The 21,734-nt window shown below is 38.2% G+C and overlaps 1 protein-coding gene across 9 annotated transcripts in view; it reads left to right on the forward strand.

The window, feature by feature from the left end:
- NRXN1 (neurexin 1) overlaps positions 1–21,734 on the forward strand; it is a 1,213,874-nt gene that overhangs the window by 1,118,140 nt on the left and 74,000 nt on the right. The window lies entirely within an intron of this gene.

Below are 21,734 nucleotides of genomic sequence, written 5' to 3' on the forward strand. Positions count from 1 at the left end.
TACAGGCAAATGTCAGAAAAATATACCAAGCCCCTGAAAAAATAAACTTTTTCACAACCTCCTATTCTTTTCTCTAAATATTACGTGGAAGTGTTGGTTTCCTATTAGTGTGTAACAGATGCAAAAATTGTATAGGCTTAATAAAATACACATTTGCTATTTCATGATTTCTGTGGAGTCAAGGCATGGGTAAGTGGGTCCTCTGCTCTGACTTTCACGAGACTGCAATCACAGTGTTTGTCTTGCCTATATTCCTTTCTGGAATCTTAGCATTGTTGTTGTTGTTGAGAGAACTCTATGTGCTTGTTCTGAGTCTGAGGCCCTCAGCTCCCAGAGGCCACCTGTGGTTCCTCGTGACCCTTTCTGCAAGCAGTTCACATCACAGGTGCTTGTTATTTCAAGGCCAGTGGGAGAGTCACTCAGTTCTCTAAAACTCAGTCTTTATAACATAACCTAATCTGGGGTGTAACACATTTGCCATTTTATATTAGCTAAGTTATAGGACCTGCCTACATTCAAATGGAGGGAGTTACAAAAAGCCATGAACACCAGGAGGCAGAAACTTTTGGAGATCACTCTAAGGTCTATCTGCAACAGTATATGTGCACTATAAAAAGGAAAAGATAAGATTGTATCTTAGTGCTTAAATGGAACTTAGTTTGTGCCAATTTCTTATGCTAATCTAGTAACATTTAATTTTCACAATTATCTACTAAGTAAATGTCGCTATGATTGTCTTCATTTTATAGATTAGATGAGAAATTCAAAAGACAGGAATTCAAAAGACTTGTCCAAAGCACACAGTTGGTCCTAGGTAGACTAGGAACAGAAATGCAGATAATCTGGCTGCAGAACCCATCTTCTTAATACGTGAGACATCACTCTGTGATAATAACTTACTCCTTTATAGCACCTTCTAAGTGCTTTACATATTTTAATTTATTTCAACCTTCAGTGATGGCACAGTTTTAGTACGCATACAATTCATTTCTTTAATTTTCAGACAAGTGGAAAGTGTCCGTAAAATTAAACTTGCATATGATGGCTTTCCATGGAAGTAGTAATAAATACTATTTATTGAGTGGTAAAATGCTATTTATTTTGCTAAACAATCCATAAATATTATTTCATTTCTCCTATTAGCTCTCTTGGAATTAGGTATTATTATCCCCATTTGTGATGAGGATGCTGAAATTAGAGACGTGAAATAGCCACACTTTCTTCGGCTGGGACTTAAAACCAATTCCCTTCTATTTGGACCCAGCTTACAATAACTGTGATCCATGTAAGGCACTGCCATGCTTGTATATCTTCTTTCCTTTTCAGCAAAATGTGCTAACTTGTTGGATGTGTTCTGTTGCGGGAAGAAAATAACCATTTTATTTCTTTTTTACCTTATCTGAAATCGAACTTTCTATTGTCTGCCTTTTACAATTGAGCAACTCCTGGATGACCGAAAGAGCAAACGTGAGAACTTCATTTTGTGGCTGACTGCTGCACAGTCCACCAGAGCTCGTCTGTAACTTTGGAGTATCTTGCTTGCCAGTGCTGTCCTCATGATTTCTGAGCTGATTTCCAGTCATTTTTGGACTTTTGGACTCAGAGGGAGAGGGAGAGGGTGGGATGATTTGGGAGAATGACATTCTAACATGTATACTATCATGTGAATTGAATCGCCAGTCTATGTCTGACGCAGGATGCAGCATGCTTGGGGCTGGTGCATGGGGATGACCCAGAAAGTTGTTATGGGGAGGGAGGTGGGAGGGGGATTCATGTTTGGGAATGCATGTAAGAATTAAAGATTTTAAAATTTAAAAAATAAAAAACTAAAATGTAAAAAAAAAAATAAAGTGAACAGTCTGTAGGGTCAGGAAAGGCAGATACTTACCTTCTTAGTGTGCCTTTCATCACACTGACATCCTGTGATTAGGAGAAATGCTTCTAGACTCTGTAGAATATCTTCTAGAACTAATTTCTTCTTCTGTTATTTAGGAATGTGTTGGTACAGAACAGCTTCATATAAACCTCTGCATTATGTTGACTGTCTTATTTTATGCCTTGCATTTCCCTCCTCAGCATCTGTCATTGATTCCATCTAGAATCCCATGGAAGTAAACACTGATTTTAATTAAAGGAGTGGCGTAAGTAGTAGATTGTTGTGGTAGATCAAATTAGTAAAATGATATTGCATCAAAAGCTTGCATGATGTCTGCTTTCATTGATACTATTACTTAGATATTCGAATCATCTCTAGTTAGACAATTTCCATTTCTTTTCATTACACAGATGTTTAATGGAAATTGGGACTTCATTTTATTCTTTCCCAGCTAGATTATAAATCCTGTCTGCCCTTGGAAAGAAGCACAGTGTTGATTCAAATAAGCTGCCAAATTGATTTTTGGGTTTGTTCTGCTTTAGTCTTGACTGGTTCTGTAGCTTGTACTTTTAGTGGGGATTTTCTGTGCACATTGGTTCCTCATATCAGGCTAGAAGCAGCTTGTCACTATGGAGAAACCTTATAGCCCATGTACAGGAAAGCTATTAGCAATTACTCAGGAAAAGTTCATTTCTAACATAACATGATGTGGAGGTATTCAGAGAACCTCTACTTAAATCTGTCATTTGCTTTATCATTAAAAGCCCTAATGTCTTCTTTAGTGGCCTTTCCATTACATACGGTGCTTGATTTCTGTTAAAAATTCAAACTCCCCTTAGGGTGGGGGTAAGGAATAGCTCTTTAAGCTATAGTCAATCATTTACATTTTAGTATAAATTAATCTCAGACTCTTTCTTCAGAGAAGGTTTTGGAGGTTAAAGAACGTGAAGATGATATATGTTCAAGTTTGTGCCTGTGGGTGTGTGCATATGTGTTTGATTAGGTGTGGTGTGTGGTGGGTGGGAAACAGAAGGGATATGTATAGCACAAGGAGTCAGGAACTCTGAAAACAAAACAAATTTTTTAGCAGTTGAGTAGAACTTGACATTTGATAACAGTATCGCTTCACTTTTGATTAATTATCTGAGTACTTATCTAGTATAGGAAGTATTATTTTCTGATTCACTTTCTCATCATTTATCACACAATAAAGAATCTGGTGCTATATAGAAAGAGCCTTATAGTTCTTGATTCTCCAATCTTGACATATATTCATAAATCATTTTGAGCAAAGCATAGTGTTAAGGAATACACAGATGTGTAAGATCTGGTTCCTCTCCTAGTTTAGTACCTGACATATCTAAATCATAACAGTTTACAAAGATATAAGTCCCATAAGAGAGGGATAAATTAAGTTATACACAAGTATAGGAAACAGTGATATGGTTTGTATGATAGACTCAGGTGATGGGCATATTGATAAGGAAAGTCATTTTGGAGATATTACATTCAATATATATTGAATATTCAATATTCTAAATGTTTAGAATTTATTTTTAGGAAAGTAGTCTTTAATCCCTCCCTCGGAACTGGGTTGCCTTTAGTTCTTCACAGTTCTTAATAGGACTATCTAATACCTTGCTCCTCAAAATGTGTTCCAGGGATTGGCAGGATGGGTATCACATGAAAGCTGATTAGAAATGCAGAATTTCAGTCTTTTCCAGAACTACTAAATCAGAATATGCATTTTAACAAGTCCCCAGAGTAAACTATAGCGCATTAAAGTTTAAGAAACATTGGTCTAACACCCCAGCTCAAGATAATTTCCCATAATGTTGGCACATTGGGAATATCTTGTTTATTGGTTAAGAGTTGGTGGAAGCAGACGGGCTGGCTACAATAGTAGTAAAGTAGTAAATAAAAGCCAACTGATGTATAGATTATGCCAAAGAGAAAGGCCCCAGAAAATTTATAAACAGGGTTTTCAACGTGGGAAAAACCCACACCAGATTTAGCTAGGCCACTTCGAGTGCAGGTAAGAATCCCTAAGAGACTCCTTGTGTCACAGCACCATAGAATAATTGCTATTCATAATAATGAAACCCATGTCATTATAAGATAGGTTAGATTACACTCAGCATCACATGATTAAGAAGGCAGGGAAGTGAATAATGTGTTATAGAATGATTTTCAGCAAATTTTGGTTCATTTTACTTTTTAATTGCTATTTAAAGAGGTATGCTCCAACTCACATGTGCTTTGGGTATCAAAAAACTGGATTTCCAAAAAAAAATTTTTTTGGAAAAAGTTTGATATTTAAAAAAAAAAAAAGGAACCTAGTACATATTATGGGTAGGCAAGAATACTGAAGTGGGTTGCCATGCCCTCCTCCAGGGGATCTTCCCACACCCCTGGTGGCTCAGATGGTAAAGAATCTGCCTGCGGTGTGAGATACCTGAGTTTGATCCCTGGGTTGGGAAGATCCCCTGGAGGAGGGCATGGTAACCCACTCCAGTTTTCTTACCTGGAGAATTCCATGGAGCCTAGCAGGCTACAGTCCATGGGGTCGCATAGAGTTGGACCCAGCTGAGCAATTAGGCACAAGCACGTGTTATGGATAATGATTTGGACAGAATCCATTACATATATTTAACAATTTAAAAAATGTACATGTCTATATAAAAATTAGGTCTTCTCAGGTATCTCAGTAGCAAAGAATCTGCCTGCAATGCAGGAGACTTGGGTTCATTCGCTAGGTCAGGGAGATCCCCAGGGAAAGGAAATGACTATCCATGCCAGTATTCTTGCCTGGAAAATCCCATGGACAAAGGAGCCTTGTGGGGCTACAGTTCATGGGGTCATAAAGAGTCAGACACAACTTAGCAACCAAACAACAAAAACAGTATAAGAATTATATGTGGTAAAGGTATTCTTCCTTTTTACACAATGTCTTGGGTCACTGATCCTAAAATATTTGGTTAAACTCAGAGGCACCATTTAAAAAATAGCATATGAATATGGTTCTTTGGAGTTGTGTTGGACCTTGGCTTAGGGAGAGACATACCATCGTCTTTTCAGAGTTCAGGGCAGGTAAAGATTGTAGTCCCACCTTGCCTGCACTTACTTGGTTGACCTGTGTCGTTTGCCCCTGAAATTTCTGCTTGATTGCTAAACATCATGGCCTTCTGTTTGTAGAGGTCATCCCACTCTGCTGACCAAGCGGTCTTTCTGCAAAAGCAATGCAGCAGCTTTTTATAAAATCCCTGAAGTGGTGGTAATTTAGGCCAACCCAGGATTTCAAATAGGCAAAGTTTGCTTTCACTATCCTTACTTTAAGCCTCCTTTACCTGTTTTTCCTCCCTATGTGACACCTTTGCAAGCCCTTCACCCAGCTTCCTGTAGTTCCCAGGCACACAGTGTCCCCATTCTACCGTGATAAATCATAGGAACAGACTGTAGGATTAGGATAGGCCATGAACACTTTAGAGAGACTTAAAAATTATATACCTTTGGGAGAAAAAGGTAATTTGGGGCAATTCTGTCTAATTATGTAATGCTTTGGGGAAAATATGCAGTTTGATATGAAAAGGAAATAAGCTTCTCAAAAGCAAAGATTATGTTAGGTGACAGATGAATGAAGAGCCCTGCCTTGCACTAGGAGGTACTCAGAAACATTTGCATAGCTGAAAAATTAATGTCCTGTTAAAGACATTTTAGAAATCAGGAAACTTAAAGGTAAGGTACTTTTCTTTAGAAAGAAAAGGGAAAGTTGCTCAGCTGTGTCCCACTCTTAGTGACCACAGGGACCGTACAGTCCATGGACTTCTCCAGGCCAGAGTACTGGAGTGGGTAGTCGTTCCCTTTTCCAGATCTTCGCAACCCAGGGATCGAACGCAGGTCTCTCACATTACAGGCAGATTCTTTACCAGCTGAGCCACCAGGGAAACCCACTTTCGGACTTTTTTTCCATCTGTGAATTCATCTGTGGTAGGTTGCCTTTTGCTTTGCTTATGGATAATCATAAGCTAGTTAACAGTGGTGGCATTTTAGCTAATAATACTATAAAATCACTTCTTCCAACAACATATGTCAAAATATCTTGATGAAATAATTCCTTTCTCATGAATACATACCACTTAAATTTTCTCAATGGTCAATAGCCACACTTCAATGAGTCTATTTTAGGAGCTTTAATAATCAGTTCAGTTCAGTAGTTGCTCAGTCTTGTCCGACTCTTGGCGACCCTATGAATTGCAGCACGCCAGGCCTCCCTGTCCATCACCAACTCCCGGAGTTCACTCAAACTCATGTCCATTGAGTCAGTGATGCCATCCAGCCATCTCATCCTCTGTCGTCCCCTTCTCCTCCTGCCCCCAATCCCTCCCAGGATCAGAGTCTTTTCCAATGAGTCAACTCTTCGCATGAGGTGACCAAACTATTGGAGTTTCAGCTTTAGTATCATTCCTTCCAAAGGAATTCCAGGACTGATCTCCTTCAGAATGGACTGGTTGGAACTCCTTGCAGTCCAAGGGACTCTCAAGAGTCTTCTCCAACACCACAGTTCAAAAGCATCAATTCTTTGGTGCTCAGCTTTCTTCACACCTGTAATAATAAATTTTAGTAATTGCTTCTGAGGTTTATGCTCCTTTATCTCTAAGCAGAAAGCAGGAGTTTCCATTTCTAAATGTCCACCCAACATGTTGACCCACTGAGATTTCAAATGTACTGCATTCACCAAAAAATTCAACATCTTGCTCTCAAATTGTTTTCTATTTGTGGGTTTTCTTTATTTTGTTAAAACATTTTTTATCCTCTTGGTAGATCAAGCAAGATAGGTAAATATATTTTTAAAAAATTTTTAAACACACACACAAGTATTATAATCAAAGAGTAAGCGTTGTGGGACCACCTTGAAGGATCAGGCTGATGCTGTAATGTAGTATATTCTGAGTATTCCACTCTGATTCCTGTTGCTACTATAACAGACTATCATAAACATAGTGGCTTAAGACAGGGCAAATTGATTATCTTACCATTCTAGAGGTGAGATGTCAAAAATGGGTTGCTGAGGCGGCCTTCCTTCTGGAGACTCTAGCAGAGAAGCTATTGCCTTGTTTTTCATAGTTTCTAGAAGTACCTGCATTCATAGTTCATAGCCTCTTCTTGGCATCACTCTGACCTCTGCTTTCCTCATCACATCACCCCTGACCTTGACTTGTTCACTTATTAAGACACTTGTGATTATTGTGAACACACCCAAATTATCCAGGATAATTTCCCCAACTCAAGAGTCTTCATTTAATGACAGTTGCTAAGTCTGTTTTCCAAGTAAATAACATGATTACAAATTCCAGGGATTAAGAAGTGGACATCTTTGTGTGTGTGTGTGTGTGTGTGTGTGTGTGTGTGTGTGTGTGTGTGCTCACTCAGTCATGTCTGACTGTTTGTGACCCCATGGAATGTAGCCCATGAGACCCCTCTGTCCGTTGCATTTTCCTGGCAAGAATAGTGGAGTGGGCTGCCATTTCCTCCTCCAGGGGATCTTCCAACCCAAGGATCAACCCCCCATCTTCTGCACTGGCAGGCAGATTCTTTACCACTGAGCCACCTGGGGATCCCTGGACATCTTCAACTGGCTGTCATTTAGTTTGTTGTTGTTCAATGGCTAACTTGTGTCCAACTCTTTATGACCCCATGGACAGCAGCACACCAGGCTTCTCTGTCCTCCACCATCTCCTGGAGTTTGCTCAAATTTATGTCCATTGAGTCAGTGATGCTTTCTTACCATCTCATCCTCTGCTTCCCCCTTCTCCTTTTGCCCTTAGTTTACCATTTACTATAAATCCCCAATCTGTCTTTCCGGCTAGTCTTCCACTCAGTTCAGGTGAACAGAACAATTTATTGGTCCACCATGGTTTCCTTATGTCTTTACTCATGCCGTTCTTGCTTTCAAGGAAAATATTTTTTCACCTTCTGTCCATGTCCAAAGGTTTCCCATTTTTCCAGGCAAAGTCAGTTGTATCTACTTCTAGAATTCCTCCTGGCTCCTCTCTTGTAATATCTTCCTCCTCTCAAATTCCATAACAGTTACCTCTAATTTTTGTGACTCTTATACACAAATATGGACAAGCTGGAATCAAGATTGCCAGGAGAAATATCAATAACCTCAGATATGCAGATGACGCCACCCTTATGGCAGAAAGTGAAGAGGAACTAAAAAGCCTCTTGATGAAAGTGTAAGAGGAGAGTGAAAAGGTTGGCTTTTCACTCAACATTCAGAAAACGAAGATCATGGCATCTGGTCCCATCACTTCATGGGAAATAGATGGGGAAACAGTGGAAAAAGTGTCAGACTTGATTTTGGGGGGCTCCAAAATCACTGCAGATGGTGATTGCAACCATGAAATTAAAAGACGCTTACTCCTTAGAAGGAAAGTTATGACCGACCTAGATAGCGTATTAAAAAGCAGAGATATTACTTTGCCAACAAAGGTCTGTCTAGTCAAGGCTATGGTTTTTCCAGTGGTCATGTATGGATGTGAGAGTTGGACTGTGAAGAAAGCTGAGCACCGAAGAATTGATGCATTTGAACTGTGGTGTTGGAGAAGACTCTTGAGAGTCCCTTGGACTGCAAGGAGATCCAACCAGTCCATCCTAGAGGAGATCAGTCCTGGGTGTTCTTTGGAAGGACTGATGCTAAAGCTGAAACTACAATACTTTGGCCACCTCATGCGAAGAGTTGACTCATTGGAAAAGACCCTGATGCTGGGAGGGATTGTGGGCAGGAGGAGAAGGGGATGACAGAGGATGAGATGGCTGGATGGCATCACCGACTCGATGGAAGTGAGTCTGAGTGAACTCCGGGAGTTGGTGATGGACAGGGAGGCCTGGCGTGCTGCAATTCATGGGGTTGCAAAGAGTCGGACATGACTGAGCGACTGCACTGAACTGAACTGATACACAAATAATTTTAGTACAAGGTGAAAGACAGTATGTATTCTTCCCTTCTAGACTGTGAGGTCTTCAAGGGAATTCTCTGCGTTTCATTATCTTTGTGTATCATGCCTACCTGCACCCGACTCCCACCTTCCTGCACAGATCATTGGCCACTGTGATGTCCAGTAAATAGTTTTTGAAAGGTTTAATGAATTTCCAGAAATCACCCCCATCATTTTGGAAGAGTCATGAGACCCTAGGGACACGTACTCTAAATATTCTTTTTTTTTTTTACTATCCAGCATGGTGCTGTCCATACTTGAAATTGTAGGTTGTTTTCATTCCTTTCTGTTTTTCTCAGGTATGTTGATAATTGAAAATATTATGAAAAGTACTAGGCTTCACTGCTTTTTAAATATAAGATGACACTTAAAAGCTTTTATTTTCTCTCAGAAGATAAACTTAGAACTCAGAAAAGGGGAAATAAAATGTCAGCACGCCTATAATTACAAATGACAATGTTATTGAAATGTAGAAATTCAATTTTTAAAAAGTCAAGGAAGGTGACTTTTTTTAAAAACACTTAGTTATTCCTGCGTATCTAATTGGCAGAAATTACAAGTTACCTTCCTCTCATTTTTCTCCTCTACTGAGATCTTAAAAATGAGTTTCATGTCTTGACTTTACAGATTTGACAGCTGTTATAACCACCCTCTTCAATCACTGCAAGACATGTGTATCCTTAGCTATAAGAAATCCAAAGGTACAAAGAAGATTGGAAAGGAAGATCATTTTCTCTCCTTTCTCCAGGTGTTTTCATGCTACCCAGGAGTGTTCAGTCAATGCTTTGAGCTGGGTGAAATTACGAGAACTACACCTAAGTATGTCAATATTTCATTTTCCTGCAGCACTGGATGGGAGGCACTGGTGGAACAGAATCCTGTTTTTCACACTTCAGTGATTTTTCCCTATTGCTATGAGCAGAGAGAAAGAAAGCTGGTAACCTGTTTATTAACTTCTAGAAATTTGCTCTCACCTTTTGCCCTACGCAAAACAGAGGACTTTGTAGTTTGCCCGTATCATCAAATAATCATTGAATGACAGTGAGTAAGCATGACTGGCTGAGGGAGTCATTCTAATGGTGAGAATGCATCTGGGCTATAGAGTGACTGCATTCTACCTCTGGTTTCTTGAAGTACTTCCCTTAGCTGTGGTGATTTTACATGGCTTGCTGTCCCTGTAACAGGTTGTGACCACATGACCCCTAAGATGTCTGTATTTTCCCCCAGCTCTCACCGTTGTAGTTTAAGTAGATTCTAACCTTCAAAAGTCAACGTGTGTTAAATTCTAGGTAACAAAGTACAAAATAACCCTAATCTGGACCAAACAACCCAATCAATGTAGTATTGTCATAAATGAATACTAAATAAATGTCTCCTATCTATTTGGTAAAAACATGCAGAAAATAGATTCTAAAATAAATAGATTTTGTGCAGTCAGTTTTAGATAATCTGGTTTTATGCTAGATACCATGGTATCTGTAGGTTGAAGCTGTTTCTCTGGTGCTTGACAAGCACATTCTCAAACCAAACATCTTTTTATTGGTCACATTGCTTTAAGCATATCAGTAGACAAAGACACTTCTTGCATATACCTCACACCTGATTCTGGTTACACAAAATAAAATTTTGAACCTCCAGATTCCAAAGCCAAACATGCCATGGGGGCAGAGTCTCCTCTGTTGGAGTCGCCATCATGCTGGAAAGATGGCCTGAGCGCCAGCCACGAGCCGCAATAGGCATGGATGAGGAGTGCTCCCATCCTCTGCTACCTCACTGCTTCCTGAAGTCTCCTCTTATGAGAGAAAAGAAAGACGCCCCCGTGTGATTCTGGAGAAGCTGTGGTTTATTGCCCATACTTTATTACCCAGGTGCTGTATGTTCCTGAGGAGAGTTCTCTCTGGGTTCAGCACAGGAAATTAGATAAAGCCATCTGCTGGGCCCATGACCGTCAAAGGTTGACACGAGGCAGCAAAGAGCATAGCCAATTCTTCAGAGACTCCTTTAAGATAAGTTAGTGTACAATGTACAGGCCATTCACTTGAATTAAGGAGAAAAGGTTAGATATCATATCAAAGGTGTCTGGGGACAAAATTCAGACTCCTTGGATTTTTAATCTTCTGTAAGTTGTTGTTTAGTTGCTAGATCGTGTCAGACTCTTGGCAACCCCAAGGACTACAGCCCACCAGGCTTCTCTGTCTATGGGATTTCCCAGGCAAGAATACTAGAATGGGTTGTCATTTCCTTCTCTAGGGGATCTTCCCGACTCAGGGACTGAACCCACATCTGCATTGGCAGGTGGATTCTTTACCACTGTACAACCTAGGAAGCCCATTCTAAAGTAATCACCCACTATTTTCCCATTTTAAAAATATTCCCAAATCTATTTAATTTAGAATCTATTTCTTTTCTGCATGTTTTCACTAAGTAAGTAGGAGATATTTACTTATACTTAGTACTTCTTTACGACAGTATTACCTTGATGGAGTTGTTCTGTCCAGACCTGGGTTATTTCGTACTTTGTTACCACTGCGTTACCTACAAGTTGATAGAATTAAGAACCAGACCACAACTGTAAGTTAATAAGTGTGGACAGACAGTTTTGAAGCTTGTCATTTGTGCCAGTGTTCACTGCAACATAGACTCTTTCATTCGCCATCCATCGCCCTCTGTGAATCAGGAATTAGAACTGATATGGTGAATAAGGTTATCACTGACATTCAGAACCCAATAATTAATAAAAAATCATCCTGCATTTATTCCTCCCTGACGTTTACCGCCCAAGTTAACTCATCAGTAAGTTCCATAGCACTGACTCCAGAACAATCCCCCTGCTCACCTCTACTGCCACCAGCCTAGAACAAGCCAGGGTCATCTCCTGCCTACAATGCAAAACTTCCTAATTTGTTTCTCTACTTCTCATCAACTCTTCAAACCCCATAATACTTTTTTCAGTGATCATACACGAGGATATTTTAAATATAAAAATAAAATCATGTGATTATTGACACTTAGCATAAAGTCCCCTACCTAGCCTACAAAGCTCTTCTCTGACCCTTTCCTACCTTTTCTTCCTCACTGACCCTCTTGGGTCATACTGTCTGTCTTTTTGTCCTTTAGATGCTTCAAACTCTTTCCAGCCTTAGGGCTGTGAGATAGTTGTTCCCTAGGACATTTGCACTCTCCCCTGAGCTAATCACAGATTGACTTCCTGTGGTTGTTCAAGTCCGAGAGCCTTTTCACAGAAGAGCCATATAAGGACCCTCCCTTTTATCCTGTTCTATCATCTTTTGATTTTTGTTGTTGCTAGAAAAGTGAAAGTCACTCAGTCATGTCGGATTCTTTGCCACCCCATGGACAGTCCATGGAATTCTCCAGGCCAGAATACTGGAGTGGGTAGCCTTTCCCTTCTTCAGGGGATCTTCCCAACCCAAGGATCAAAGCCAGGTCTCCTGCATTGCAGGCGGATTCTTTATCAGCTGCAGCACCAGCAAAGCCCTTGTTGTTGCTACTGTTTATTTATAATTTCCATGGTTGGATTGTTAGAAAAGAGCAGCCTCTGAAATCTGGGAACTGGACTAATCTACACAGTGAGGCCATAGTGTAATTCGAAGCTGCCCAGGAGCTCACAGGAAGATCATGTTTTTCACCTGCTGGACGGAAACCATCTCACAGAATACCAACATGAGACAGGTCACTATGAGACCAAGATAAGGTTAAAAAAAAAAAGAAATACCAAGCCCACATTATTCTTTTGTTTAAAAACAGTTAAAATCAAAGTCACTGTGTAGCCTACAAGATTTCAAATCATCTTTTGGTTAAGATGAATGAATACCACTTATCTACTAATCATTACTCCATCCTGACTCTAGTCTGCTCTTGCTATAGGTAATATTTATTGAGACATATAGTCAATTGTAGAATTACCTCTACTTCCTGATAGCATCCAATCCAGAACAAAGCTCTGCTTTCTTAACCTTGCCACAAGTCAACTAATACAAGCCCAAACTCTTTAATAAGTCTTTTCTAACACCCTCTTACTGAAACACTCATGGTTCCCTATGACTTGTGTTCTCGCTAGCTACAACAATTAATAAACCCAACTTGTCCAACTGAAGGTAAATTCCTAGTGATCTCTGGTTGGAGGATATTGACGGTGGTATATTCATCAGCTATAGGTTTTCTGATTTTTTTCTATCTAGAAGATGGACTGTAGCAGGACCTTGTCTTGTTCACTAGTATATCCAGAGTCTTAAGTAGGTTTGCAATATAGTAGACCCAACACATATGTGTTCAATGATTTGACCTTATTTATATGGAGATTTAATATTCCTTTGAGCATTGATTTTCACATACAAATCCTTGGCTCCAAGGCACCAATGTTCTACTTGGTGGTTTGCAGCCTAAACCAGAAAGCCACAGCCTTTATTTGCTTTTCATAGACTAATGGCACACAAACCACTGAACTTGAATTTTTCACAACACAGTTAAGGGCTATCTACCAGATTAACAATTCAAAAACCTTTGCATTTATAAGGTAAAAATAACTTCAATTACACTCAAAATTCAAACTGAATAATCTGGAGTTAGCCTACCATATTCTTCTGGGCAATGTTTTTAGGCTCCCACTGCACAGGCAAGTGAAGATGGTAACAAGAGTTCCTATTTGACTTGTATTGAATGTAGTTTTCAATGATAACAGTTTTACTTTTTAATAAATTGGTTTTAAGTTTATAACATAAGTTTATTACTTCAGCATTTACAATTTAGTTTACTTGAGTTTTTTGGTCAACTCTCTATTGTTTGTTCAACTTTCTATTGCTGCTAAGTCATGTCCAACTCTTTGTGAGCCCATCCAAACTGCAGCATACCAGGCTACCCTGTCCTTCACTATCTCCTGGAGTTTGCTCAAACTCATGTCCATTGAGTCAGTGATGCCATCCACCATCTCATCCTCTGTTGCACCCTTTTCCTCCTGCCCTCAATCATTGCCATTATCAGGGTCTTTTCCAATATGTTGGGCCTTTGCATCAAGCGGCCAAAGTATTAAGAGCGTCAGCTTCAGCATCAGTCCTTCCAATGAATATTCAGGGTTGACTTCCTTTAGGATTGATTAGTTTGATTTTCTTGCTGTCCAAGGGACTCTCAAGAGTCTTCTCTAGCACCACAAGTCAAAAGCATCAATTCTTCAACACTAAGCCTTCGTTATGTTCCAACTCTCACATCCGTACATGACTACTGGAAAACCATAGCTTTCACAACATGAACTTTTGTTGGAAAAGTGATTCTCAGCTTTTTAATATGCTGCCTAGGTTTGTCATAGCTTTTCTTCCAAGCAACAAGTTTCTTTTAATTTCATGGCTGCAGTCACCATCTGCAGTGATTTTGGAGCCCAAGAAAATAAAATCCATCACTGCTTGCATTTTTTCTCCATCTATTTGCCATGAAGTGATGGGACTGGATGCTATGATCATAGTTTTTTGAATGTTCAGTTTTTCACTCTCCTCTTTCATCCTCATTGAGAGGCTCTTTAGTTCCTCTTCAGTTTCCGCCATTAGGGCAGTGTCATGTGCACATCGTGGTTGTTGATATTTCTCCCAGCAATCTTGATTCCAGCTTGTGCTTCATCCAGCTCGGCATTTCACATTATGTACTCTGCATTGAAGTACTCCTTTCCCAATTTTGAACCAGTTTGTTGTCCCATGTCTGGTTCTAACTGTTGATTCTTGACCTGCATACAAGTTTCTCAAGAGACAGGTAAGGTGGTCTGGTTATCCCCATCTCTTTAAGAATTCAGCAGTTTGTTGTGATTCACACAGTCAAAGGCTTTAGTGTAGTCAATGAAGCAGAAGTAGATGTTTTTCTGAAATTACCTTGCTTTCTCTGTGATCTAACAGATGTTGGCAGTTTGATCTCTGGTTCTTCTGCCTTTTCTAAACCCAGCTTATACATTTAGAAGTTCTCAGTTCACATACTGTTGAAGCCTAGTTTGAAGAATTTGGGGCACTACCTTGCTTGTATGTGAAATGAGCACAATTGTATGGTAGTTTGAACAGTCTTTGGCATTGCCTTTCTTTGGGATTGGAATGAAGACTGACCTTTTCCAGTCCTGTGACCACTGCTGAATTTTCCAAATTTGCTGGCATATTGAGTGCAGTACTTTTACAGCATCCTCCTTTAGGATTTGAAATAGCTTAGCTGGAATTCCATCCCCTCCACTAGTTTTATTCTAAGTAATGCTTCCCAAAACCCACTTGACTTCACACGCCAGAATGTCTGTCTCTACATGAGTGACTGCATCATCACGGTTATCGGGCTCACTAAGACCTTTTTTGTATAATTCTTCAGAGTATTCTTGCCACTTCTTCTTCTCTTCTGCTTCTTTTAGTACTGTGTCATTTCTATCCTTCTTTTGTACCCATCTTTGCATGAAATGTCCCCTTGGTATCTCTAGTTTTCTTGAAGAGATCTTTTCTTTATATTGATGTTATAGTCTTTCCCTTTATATTGATTTCCTCTACTTCTTTGCATTGCTGACTTAAGAAGGCTTTCTTATCTCTCCCTGCTATTCTCTGGAACTCTGCGTTCAGTTGGATGTATCTTTCCCTTCTCCCTTTTCTTTCAGCACATAATGCACAACACATAATTGCATCAACTAACGTGTCAGTTAGAATTTCATACATTTCCTTTACAGTTCAAAAATTAATCATCAGTTAATCTCTTCCCATCTCTTGCTTCCCAGATTTATTAGTACAGTGATGCTTGGTCCATTGTATGTGTTCACAGGTAGGCTGGGCAGTATTCAGGGCTCCTTTTCCACCTACATAGATCAGGAATAAAATCAGTTTAAGATTAAATACCTAAGAAAATTCCATTTACTGAGCCACTAAGCCCTGAAGCTTTGTACCTAGTAATTTAGCCATGATTTTGGATAATGTAGACGTCCTTTGAAAGCAAAGACAACTAGACCACGGTATCTGCTGTCCTACGTACATGACGAAGGAAAAGCCAACAGCAATGAGTAACCCCTCTTTTCATTTTCTAGTCTAACAGCTATGTTGTGTATCTACCTAGATTTTAGCAAGGAAGAGCCTTTTCTATTATATTCTGTCATTATGACAGAATATTCAAACAGTTTCCTGCTTACCAAGACCATGGCAGGCACTTTGTCTCTTTCCGTGGGTTTCCACAGATGAAGATAAAAGAATTGTTTTGTAAGATTCAGAGAAATTATTTATTATGTAATAAAGCCTTTAATTTAGGAGGACTGTTTCATTTTTTAATATTTTGCCAACCATCCCACTCTGCAAGGATTCAGCAGAGATAAACATATAAATGTTTCAGTTCTGAATTGCTACGTGGGTGTCTCTCAAAGGATCTGATTTTGAAGTAGAACAAATAAAAATAAATGGTATTTGTTGCTTTTTTCCATTCACAGAGGTATGAAACTCTAGCTTTTAATGAATTCAAATTCCATTTCCTTCCATGTCATTAGCTTTCAATTGTTTTATAATTATGAAACTACAATTAAATACACAAATTGATTAGACCTTGAAATAGTGCCTATTTGATCCATTAGGACAATTTTTATGGGAAAAAAATGTTATAATGACATCCCTAGAATTGTATAATTCTAGCTTCTCATCTCATCTCTCTCTTCCAAAATTCACAGGTGCGTCCTAAGGGAGGGGGGATACTCTGTTTCATCTGTAATAAATTCAGATACAATTAGCTTCTCCTTCTAGTTAAGTAGAATGTTGACATAATGGGTTCAAAATTTTATGAACTGTACACATGCCTCTATAGCAAATATTTTGAAGGTTATTAAAGGAACAATAAGATATCATGAGTCTCAATCAATCAGTATATCAGTTAATCAAATATTACAGATTGATGCTATACTATGGTTCTGGGCTGGCCTGCTATGCTATAAATGATACCTAAGATTTGTAGGATATGGTCTTCTCCATCAGGAAGTTTTTAAACAAGAACAGCACATAGATATACTAAAAATAATAATAATAATAACATACCAAAAATAATAATGAAGGTAGTCTCTAAATATTATAAAACCTTTAGAGCAGTGATTCTCAAAATCTTGAGGCAGGAGTAGAGGACATCTGTAAGACCTTTTCAGTAAAGTCAAAACTACTTTCATAATAATGCTAAGATTTTATTTGCTGTTTTCATTCTCATTTTTACCACAAGAGTACAGTGGAGATTTTCAGAGACTAAATGACATGTGACTTTGTAACAGACTGAATGCAGAAACAGGTATTAGCACCCAAATGTCTTATATTACATCAGATATTTAAAATATTTTCAAAAATATAAAACAATGGATTTTTAAAAAATATTTTTTAAATGTGTATTTTATGTTAACATATAATAGATTTACTGTTATTTTAAGTGATTTAATAAGTAACACTTTTTTATTTTTAATTTCTAATAGAGTATACATCCGTGGATATAATCTGTATAAACAGAAGATCTTTGGAGTCTTTAGTAGTTTTTAAGAGTGAAATGTTCATTGAAACTAAAATATTTAAGAGTTGCTATTTTAGAGAAATGCTAGATTACATATGGTACACATTGTCCTACCTCTTCTGGGGTTCTACACAATTTATCACTGTATTTAGACCCAAGTAGCAGATTATTAAGTAAACATCTTTTCAAACTTTACACAATTTGTGATACCAGATCTTTTTCTTCTTTCAGTGGTAGTGGGTTTCCTGACCATAATGAATTTTCTTCAGAGCAACTGAACTTTTGATTTTTCCACACATCAGACACATTGCCTTGGGTCATGCCATGGCTTAATTCTGTATCATAATTTGTTTGATGTCCCAATCAGATGTGAAATGCATTTTAAGTAATGAAAGGTTTAACTTACAAAGTGAGTAAATAAGTTTTTTCTGTTTGTCTAAAATAGTCAGCTGTGTAGATTCAAGTTTATCTATGATAACATCACTCTCACGTACTTGCATCCCACATGTCTTCTTAGGTGAAAGGGAAAGGATGAGGGTGTAGCCAGCTTGCTTGGAGTGTGTCATGCTTGTGAATGCCATTCGTCATGCTTATCACAATGCAAGTGAAGCTGAGAATCTCAAAGGCAACTAACGCAGCATTTATGGAAGTGACTAAACTCAGCAAACACTAATGACTTCATTGTTTTTGATTGATTGAACTGGAGGTCGTATACAAAATACAGCTGAAAAAAAAAGCCTAGCATTTTCCAAAGAGTTTGGGTAAAAGCTAACACATTGCAAAATGAAGCATAGCATCTTGCTAAGGCTTTGCATGAATACTAATTCAAAAATTTCTAACTCTTTACCTTGCAAGATCATTCTTTTTTTTACTTTTTTCATACCTAATTTGAAAATTTGTAAGTTTTTACCTTGCCAAAGTCTTTAGTGTTTAATTCAGTTCAGTCGCTCAGTTGTGTTTAATTAACATAGAACAATAATAGCTTCCACTGTGAATAAGCTGTGTCAAAAGTAAATTATGTAGAAGGATAGAATTGAAACAGTCTGTGGGCACTTAGCAGCCACTTCTTCATGTTAATAGTTATTATTACTATTTATTGACCATTGAATATGTGCCAATTTTCTTCTAAGTGCTATATATTATCTCACTTATAGCTTATAGGAAATTTCAAAGGGTATGTGTTGCCATTATTCTCATGAAGAAGCTGGAAGTCAGGAAGATTGTGTAACCCTCTGACCTAAGCCCAAGCTTAGGTCAGGAAACCAGATCTGTCTGATCTCACTGCCCGTGCTCATACCACTGAATTACTCTCTCTCCTGTGATCACACAGTACCTGCATTTGATTGGCAAAAGTGTTTTCAGCACATATCAGCATAGGCAGACTAAATGGTTTTATAAAGTCACAGAATAGGAAACAAAATCCATATCCATTTACTTTGTTCCTTACATGAATATCTCTGACTCAATATAGGGTATGAACCTAGACGTTATCACTTGTTCCTGAAAGTTCAAAATGTTTACCATGTAATATAATTTCTGTGGCATTTATAATACACTGTGTTAGAGAGAGAGAGACAGAAAGAGAGAGAGAGAGAGAGAGTGTGTGTGTGTTTGTGTGGTCTTAAGAGAAGGACCCTGCAATGCTGTTTTGTATTTCCCATAGTTCTTCATATTGAGTTAGGCCATAATAAGTATGGCTGAATCATAGGATAAGTGAATGGTCCATTATGATGCCTTCCTGAGTGCAATTTATAAAAACTACCAGGAACCACCAGATAGGAGGGAAAGCAGGCCCCTCCATCTTACCAATTTCAGTAAGAGTCCTCTGATACTATTTTTCACACAGAATTATTTTTAAGCATTCTTTTGGAATATATGTTTCCGTCACCAGCAAAGTTTGTTTGTTTGTAAATCACCAGTCTAGTTTACATTGTTTAACAGTTTGTTTTCTCAATTTGGTCAATTAAGGAATAAAATTCAGCAGAGTCTCATGATTATTTAGAATGAGGGCTAACATGTGATTCAGCTCAGTTCAGTTCAGCTGCTCAGACGTGTCCGACTCTTTGCAACCCCATGAACCGCAGCACGCCAGGCCTCCCTGTGCATCACCAACTCCCGGAGCTTACCCAAACTCATGTCCATTGAATCGGTGATGCCATCCAGCCATCTCATCCTCTGTCGTCCCCTTTTCCTCCTGCCCCCAATCCCTCCCAGCATCAGGATCTTTACAAATGAGTCAGCTCTTCACATCAGGTGGTTAAATTATTGGAGTTTCAGCTTCAACATCAGTCCTTGCAGTGAACACCCAGGACTGATCTCCTTCAGAATGGACTGATTGGATTTCCTTGCTGTCCAAGGGACTCTCAAGAGTCTTCTCCAACACCACAGTTCAAAAGCATCAATTCTTCTGCACTCAGCTTTCTTTATAGTCCAACTCTTACATCCATACATGACTACTGGAAAATGTGACTCAAAATACGTGAATACTGATACTGCTTTTTCCACTTCCTTACCACGTTTCTGTGCTTTAAATTCCTTATCTTCCAAATTTTAGATGTGATTTACTTGCTTTGTCTGTGTTTCTTACCAGGATTTGGTAAGGATAAAATGGGAGTGTATATGTCCAAATGTATATATTGATTATCTATTATTAAATAATTCAGTATCAGTGATTTTTTAAAAAATTTCAGTCTCTCTACAGCAGGGTCATACACATGCTATAGTTTCCACAGGTGATTTATAATCCTGTTTACTAGTCCTAACATTATAGTCATAAAAACTTCTTCATTTTGAACTGGCAAGAAACATTTTCTGACTCTCGTTTATTCATAAGTCATTGTCTAATGAATTCAGAGAATTGAGTCACAACAAGTCAAAGAATTATACCACCAAGACCTGAAAGTGGTTTAGTAAAAATGTAAAAGTATAGAGCTACAAAATAGACAAATGTAAAAAACACATATATTGTACAACAGATCTACCAAAATACAAGTGTTCCTAGGACTAGGTGGTCTATAAGAGAGTTGGTGAAACAAGGCATTTTACACAGAGATTTGGCAAGAGGCTTGGGTGTGCATCACATTGACAAGTTCATTCATTCATTCCTCATTCATTTAACAAACATTTATTGAATGTCTAATATATGCCAGGCCCGGTGCCAGAGGTTGGAAGGATGAAGTGGACAGAGTTCCAATGTTACAATTGCTAATAATCTAAGAAGAAAAAAAGAAATATACAAACAACTACAACAAACAGAATTATTTAAGTGGTAAAAATGGTATTATTGCAAAGTACTATGGTAACACGATGGAACTCATGACTAACTCTGCCTAGGGACTTGAGAAGCCTGAAAGGAAGAGTAGCATTTGAGCTTGATATAAAGCAATGTGTAGGAGTTTACCAGACTTTTTTCTAAATGGGAAAAGGGCATCTCTAGATAGAAAAGACAACATGTTCACACCAGTGAGGTATAATAGAACATAGCATGCTGGAGACAATGTGAAAATTAGAACAAGCCTTTTGAAAAGTAATTTGGCAGATTGCTTCAAGCTCTATAAAAACTCTTATGTCTTTAGTAATCCCACTTTGGGGAATTTATCTTATGAAAAAAAAAACACAAAGGAAGAAAACTGTTATTTACAATAGCAGAATTACAAAATAGGAATTAATCCATTATCCAAAAAAAAAAAAAAAGCAAAATATTTAGACAAATTATAACACACCACTTTGGCTATGGGATTAGAATGATAATGATGTTCTAAGTCAAGATGGGAAATGTAGATGCCATTGTATTAAATTATAAAACTATATTTTTATTATTGCAACTAATTTTAAATTAACTTTTATTGGAGCATAGTTGATTTACACTGCTGTGTTAGTTTCTGCTGTGCAGCAAGGTGAATCAGTTAGACATAGACATATATTCATTCCTTTTTAGATTCTTTTCCCATATAGGTGATTATAGAGTATTGAGTAGGGTCCTCTGTGCTATATACACTAAGTTCTTATTGGTTACTTATTATATATATATATAGTAGTATGTATATGTCAATCCCAACCTCCCAATTTATCTCTTCTCCCTCATTTCCCCTTCGGTAACCATAAATTTGCTTTCTATATTTGTGACTCTACAGATGTTTTGTGAATAAGTTAACGTTGATGTGTACCAGTTATTTTAGATTCCACAAATACGAAATATCATATGGTGTTTGTCTTTCTCTGTCTGACTTACTTCACTCAGTGTGATAATCTCTAGGTCCTTACAAATGGCATTAATTCATTTTTCTTATGGCTGAGTAATATTACATTGTACATATACACCACTCCTTTGTCCATTCATTTGCTGATGGACGTTTAGATTGCTTCTATGTCCTGGC

This window comes from Ovis canadensis, chromosome 3 (assembly GCF_042477335.2).
Source record: "Ovis canadensis isolate MfBH-ARS-UI-01 breed Bighorn chromosome 3, ARS-UI_OviCan_v2, whole genome shotgun sequence".
NCBI lineage: Eukaryota > Metazoa > Chordata > Mammalia > Artiodactyla > Bovidae > Ovis > Ovis canadensis.